Source organism: Adiantum capillus-veneris, chromosome 4 (assembly GCF_014529385.1).
Source record: "Adiantum capillus-veneris isolate H3 chromosome 4, ASM1452938v2, whole genome shotgun sequence".
NCBI lineage: Eukaryota > Viridiplantae > Streptophyta > Polypodiopsida > Polypodiales > Pteridaceae > Adiantum > Adiantum capillus-veneris.
In genome coordinates this window covers 6,676,762-6,683,450 of record NC_140934.1, presented here as the reverse complement: position 1 = coordinate 6,683,450, position 6,689 = coordinate 6,676,762, and the positions used below count along the sequence as shown (strand labels likewise).

At 44.2% G+C, this 6,689-nt stretch overlaps 1 non-coding gene and 1 pseudogene across 1 annotated transcript; both read left to right on the top strand.

The window, feature by feature from the left end:
- The first annotated feature begins 4,307 nt into the window (after nt 1-4,307).
- LOC147458657 (18S ribosomal RNA) lies at nt 4,308-5,664 on the top strand (annotated as a pseudogene).
- A 346-nt stretch (nt 5,665-6,010) lies between these two features.
- Nucleotides 6,011-6,163, top strand: LOC147458656 (5.8S ribosomal RNA). The gene has a single exon (XR_015188005.1). It is a non-coding gene; the product is annotated as a 5.8S ribosomal RNA (ribosomal RNA).
- Nucleotides 6,164-6,689: the final 526 nt, after the last annotated feature.

Below are 6,689 nucleotides of genomic sequence, written 5' to 3'. Positions count from 1 at the left end.
GGGAATTGAGTGAGTCAAAAGTTTTGGGTTCTTGCACGTGTGTTCGAAGGGGTTCTCAAAGCATCGTAATTTGGGTAGCCATGGCTTTCTCTTATCTGGAGTTTCATGGAAGAAGTAATAAAGATGTGGAAGACTTTTGGGAAAAGATGGAGGTTGCCTGCATTAGCAACCAGATTCATGACCCGGCACAGATGTTTCGTCTTCTCCAAATCTGTTTGAAGAGTGATGCACGAGTTTGGTCCAAAGCATTTGAAGAGGATTTGCCTGTGGCTGATCCACCCATAAGGTTGAGTTGGGACAATCTAAGGCATGGATTGGAAGTGGAGTTTGTGAAGATAGAAGATCCTGACAAAGTGTGGCAAGAAGTACAGGCTTTAGTGCAAAAGGAAGGTGAGCCAGTAGATGCGTACATACGTAAGTTCTCATTGGCATGGGAGCGGATGTGCAAGGCCTTAGCACCACAGGTACCCCCACCTAACATGATGAAGAAGGAAAGGTTCTTGGCTGGTCTTTGGGAGAATATACGTTGGAGAGTGGAGCTAAAGAAGCCTAGGACATATGAAGATGCACTAGAGGTAGCAAGGAACAAAGAGTGGAAGTTGAGGAAAATGAGCCAGTTAGGGGTGGAGTCTTTGCCCATGAGGTCTGCATTTCAGCCTATGGATTCTTCGCAAGGTCGGGTTCATCATGAACTAGTGGTTTCTGTTACTCCTCAGGTTATGCAGGCAGTGGTCACTACAGCAGTGCAAGATGATGGGCTAAGGCAAGACATGAGGCAAGTGGTACATACTTAGGCTGGACATCTACTGGCTCACCTTCCTTTTGGTCAAGTGGGAAATAATCGAGGTCGAGGGAGGTTTGAAAATTAGCCAAGAGGTGAAGAAAGGCCTAGGAATGGTGTTGGACAAAGCAATGGTCGGTACTAGAGGCAGATGGCCACATGTTCTAATTGTGGAGAGTTGGGTCACATCAGCCCGCAATGTGATAAGCCACCAAGGATGGAGGGAGACATGTATCCATTGCCAAAACAGGTGCTAACTAGGTCGCATGATTATGGCATCAAAATTAATGGAGATGAAGGAACTAGTGGATTAACCCGGGAGAAAAAGGGAAAGAAAAAAGTGATAAGTATAGTCACCTTGGAAAAGGCATCAAAGCTAGAGGATACATTAGTGATGCCTATTGGGAAGAGGACCACAGAGGACAAGGAAGGAAGAAGTGCCCGAGGTCCTAGTAAGAAGAAGGGAAAAATCTATGAAGGCGAGGATGTCAAGGCCAAGAGGAAAACGAGGGCTCGTCGCAAGTTTCATGTTTCAGATTTTCCACTAGGGGATGGGCAATTAAGCTATGACTTAAAGGAGGATCTGACAAAGCAGGAAGGCAGATGTTACTTTTGGGCAGCTTATAGAGATGGTGCCTAAGCTAAAGAGACAATGGAAGAGGATGGTTAGCCTAATGGAGAAAGAGCCAGAGAGAGGTTCAGTGAAGGTGTTGGCAATGGATGAGCTACCAGACATTTTCCCAATAGTAGATGTGTGGCACAAAAGAAAAAATCTAGGACAAGGGTATGTTGATGGTGGGGCTCAAATATGTGTCATAACACACTCATGCGTTGAGAAGATGGGTCTTACAGTGACTGGGGTGTCAGGCTTTCAGATTAGATTGGAAAACCATCAGAAAGTAAAATGTTTGGGTGTTGTAAAGAGCTTAGAAGTGGAGGCATATGATGCAAAGTCAGTGGTTGATTTTCATGTGATGCCAGCGGGGTTGGGAGCATATCCTATTATATTGGGAAGACCATGGTTACGTGCAATGGGAGATTGGCGACATGGTACGATTAGCCTCTATGGAAAGATAGGTGCCAAGAAGCTATATAATATGGATACAAGGAAACGATTGGAAGAGATTTATGAAGATGAGGATGGGTCTAGTGATGAATATTATTCCACAGTTATCTGATGAGGACAGTGATAGTACTACTAGTAGTGATGATGATGCTGATGTTTCATTTCTTTTGATGGACAAAGGAATCCAGGAGTCTGGTGTAGTCGCATTTGCAAATGAGGTTGAAGATGAAAGTGAAGGGCCTTATGAAGTGATTGAAGGGCTGATACAAACCAAGGTTGAGTTGTCAAAGAAGCAGGAATTGATGACACAAATGATCAGTGGAGACCTCTCAGCCATGGAGAAGGAGATATATTCGCACATGCTGGCTAGTTTTCCTGATTTGTTCATTACTTCATATGAAGAGATCAGAGGGCTCAAGGGCGAAGAGATGCATATAGAGCTGAAAGAAGGTGCTAAGCCAATGCGGAAAAGACTAAGAAGGATGGGTCAAGAGCAAATGGAAGCCTTGCGGGAAGAGGTGGACAAGCTATTGAAGGCAAGGTTCATAGTCCCTATGGAGACCACAGAATGGGTGAGTCTAGTAGTAGTCAGTCCAAAGAAGGATGGGAAGTGGAGGATTTGTGTAGATTTTAAACCCTTAAATGCAGCCACTAAGAAGAACCCATATCCTCTTCCATTCATTGATTAGATCTTGGATTCAATGGCAGCTTATGAGAGGTACAGTGTGTGTGATGGTTTTTCAGACTATTTTCAATTGAAGATTTCTCTTAAAGACCGCACAAAGACAACTTTTATTATGCCATGGGGCTGCTATTTCTACACAGTATTGCCATTTGGGTTGACAAATGGACCATCTTTCTATCAAGAGAGAGAAAATTGGGTATTGAAACCATTCATTGGTAGTTGTGTTAAAGCTTTTATGGACAACTTTTGTGTCTATAGCAGTAGGGTTGAACATCATGAGAAGTTGCATATGGTATTGGCGTGATATGATAAATGTGGAGGACAACTAAATCCCAAGAAATGTAATCTAGCATAGCCAAGGGTGAAGTTATTGGGCCATATGGTGTCAGAAAATGGCATTGAGGCTGATCCAAATAAGGTTAAGTCTATTATTCTTCTTCCATCACCTACGAGTAGGAAGCAATTGGCAACCTTTATACACAAAGTGAAGGACATGGCACGGTTTATTCCATTGTCTTCGCAGCTTCTTTATCCATTATAGAAAGTGGCAAATCATGATCCATTGCAATGGGATGACAAGTGTGGAGAAGTGTTTCAAGAGGTGAAAGAGGTGTTAGGGGGGTTGTCAGCCATGCAAGCTCCTGATTGGGAGAAAGTGTTTTATGTAAATCCATCAGTAGGGGATGATTCCATTGGAGCCATTCTATTGCAAAAGGGGAAGGGCAGCCATTATATGAGGCTAGTGTATTGTGCAAACCGAGTGAAGTTGGTAGCAGAGAGAAAGTTCTCGGAAGTAGAGCTAGTGATGGCCAGTGTAATATTTGCTTGTCGACGATTTCGTCATTACTTGCTACCACAACCTTTTTTTTTCTTGACGAGTTATGCCTTTTTGCCACAGTTAATTAATGGTACTAACATGTCAAATGTGGTGAAGAAATGGGTAATTGAGCTGCAAGAGTTTGAGTTCTCTTTTCTAGTGGAAGACAGTACAAGGGCTACCCTAGCTGATTTGTTGACCTATAAGGAGAATCCCCTTATTGTTAAGGAAGAGGTGGTGAGAAAGGTAGTTGAAGAAGTGCCACAGATCAACAATGCACATGTGTTGTTCTTTGATGGTTCATACAGAAAGAGCCATGATGTAGCTTCAGGGGGTATAGCACTTTATGATCTAGAGGGGAAGCTAGTATGCAAGAGGGGGTTCAAATTGGATGCTAATAGTAACAATGAGGCTGAATATGGTACTCTGGAAGCCGGATTACACATTTGTTTGAAGCATGGGGTTGGAAGGTTGAGCATAAAAGGTGATGCCTTGTTAGTGGTGAAGCAAGTGCTGGGTGTGTGGAAGAGCAAGAACAGCTCATTGAAGGCAAGGACAGTCCTAGCAGGTTGAAATTGCTCCTTAGAAGCGCCCAGCGGGAACAACTACACTAGCAGTAAATACAACAGTTACTGTAGTAACTCTGTAAACCTATAAATAGGAGCCACTACAATGTATCACGGGCTTTTTGGATTTTTGGGCTTTTAAATTTTGGCTTACAAGCTCTTGCTTCCAGACTTTTAGCTTCATATATAAGCTTTTGTCTTTCAACTCTGTAATCACTTACTCCTATAATCAATCCTTAAACTTCATCTAAGCTTAAGCCTGTTGTACACTATACTGATTATCTTTGTACTACTGATCTAAATATATAACACCATTCCTAGTCTTCTAGTTTGTGTCTTCCGTTTCAGTACATTATTCCAGTTCAGTTCTCTATTTCAGTCTAGTGCTTAATTCCAGTCCTCACTAAATGAACTGCCTAGATAATCACTTAGCTGTGAACTCCAACACTAGAATAGCTATGTGAAGAAACTAGCTCTCACTCTAGAGGATCCATTGGAGGGAAAGTCTGGTGCCAACAGCCGTGGTAATTTTATCTCTAATAGTATATATTTCAGCTATTGCACTTAAAAAGCTCGTTGTTGGATCTCGGGGCAAGGCGAGCGGTTCGCCTCTTTTGGTGTGCACTTGTAGCTCCGTCCTTTTTGTTGGGGATGCGCTCCTGGCCTTAATTGACTAGGAGGCGAATTTGTTGATGTTAATTTAAAAAAGTTAGAGTGCTCAAAGAAAGTCAATGCTCTAAATACATTAACATGAAATAATGCGATAGGACACTGGTCCTATTGTGTTGGTCTTTGGGACCAGATTAATGATTAATAGGGACAATTGGGGGCATTTGTATTTCATTGTCAGAGGTGAAATTATTGGATTCATGAAAGACGAACTACTCCAAAAGGATTTTCGAAGGATTTTTTCATTAATCAAGAACGAAAGTTGGAGGCTCAAAGGAGATTAGATACACTCCTAGTCTCAACCATAAACGATGCCTACTACGGATTGGCAGATGTTACTTTCATGACTCCGCTAGCACCTTATGAGAAATCAAAGTTTTTGGGTTCCAAGGGGAGTATGGTCGCAAGGCTGAAAACTTAAAGGAATCTACGGAAGGGCACCCCTAGGATTGGAGCCTATGGATTAATTTTACTCAACACCGGGAAACATACCAGGTCCACACATAGTAAGGATTGACAGATTGAGATCTCTTTCTTGATTCTATGGGTGGTAGTGCATTGACATTCTTAGTTGGTGGAGTGATTTGTCTGGTTAATTCCGTTAACGAACAAGACCTCAGTCTGCTGATCCTCTTTGTGGCCAACTTCTTAGAGGGACTATGGCCATCTAGGCCATTGAAGTATGAGACAATAACAAGCTTCTGATGCCCTTAGATGTTATGGGCCGCACATGAGCTACAATGATGATCTGAATGAGTTTACCACGTAGGCCAATAGGCCCAGGTAGTGTTTTGAAACTTCATCGTGATGGGGATAGATCATTGCAATTATTGATCTTCAAAGAGGAATTCCTTGTAAGCACAAGTCATCAGCTTGTGTTGACTACGTCCTTGCCCTTTGTACACACTGCCCGTTGCTAGACTACCGATTGAATGGTCCAGTGAAGTTCTCAAATCGCGGAAACTTTTGGCGGTTTGCCTCCAACAACATTGGTGAGAAGTTCATTAATCTTTTTCATTTAGAGGAAGGAGAGGTAGTAAAAACAACGTTTTTGTACGTGAACCTGTGGAAATTTCATTGACACACATCCCATCAGAACAATGCAAACCGTGACATATGTAAGGGGCCGCACTCGGAGGCGCGAGCATCCTTGCCTCGCTCTCGTGCTAGATCCGGGACACGGTGGGCAAGGCACCGGGTTGGGACCGTCCATCGGCCGCCGCGAGGCAGGGACGCTTTCCCTTTGCTTGCCATGTGGGTGGCTCCCCTCCTCCATGCCGCAAGGCATGGGGCCCCTTGATCAACCTTTCTATCCCTCCTCCTCCTGGCACGGGCGGGGGGGGGCACTGAGGGGGACGCACACAACTAAAAATAATCTTGGATTGAGGTGGCTCTCTTTGGGGGCCGCAAGTCACATAAAGGAAACGACTCTCAACAACGGATATCTTGGCTCTTACAACGATGAAGAGCGCATCGAAATGCGATACATAGTGTGAATTGTAGAATTCTGTGAATTAGCAAGTCTCTAAATGTAGCTTGCACCTGCGGCTCGTCCAAGGGCATCTTTGCCTGAGTGTCCACACGAACCCCACATGGAGGGTGCGGGTGCGACGAAGATGGCCGTCCAAGCCCGCCTCCGCCTATGTGTCACACCCACTCGTGGGGGAAACGGCTGAGGGGCGGGCACATCACCGAGGTCAGGTGAATGCATCGATGGCACCGTGCGACAATCCCCGCCGCAAGGGTGGTTATGCTCCCTGAGTACGAGGTATGCCCTCCGCAGGGATTGGCTTCTATGGTGGGGGAGTGCTAGTGCCACTGCCATTGCTATAGCCTTGCACGAATCACATCGTCAGAAGGAAGAACTATTACACTTCCAAAAACACCTATGATAAACACCTGTGGAAATTTATGAAAAACCCTTCAAGTATGAAGCACACTCAAAATCAGGAGGAATCAAGGACATCATGACAAAGCTCGTCTTGTGGAGATGTTTGTAGAGTATCCGTAGGCAAAATCAGGAGGAATCAAGGACATCATGACAAAGCTCATCTTGTGGAGATGTCCGTAGAGTATCCATAGGCAAAAAACAGATGAAAGGTGAC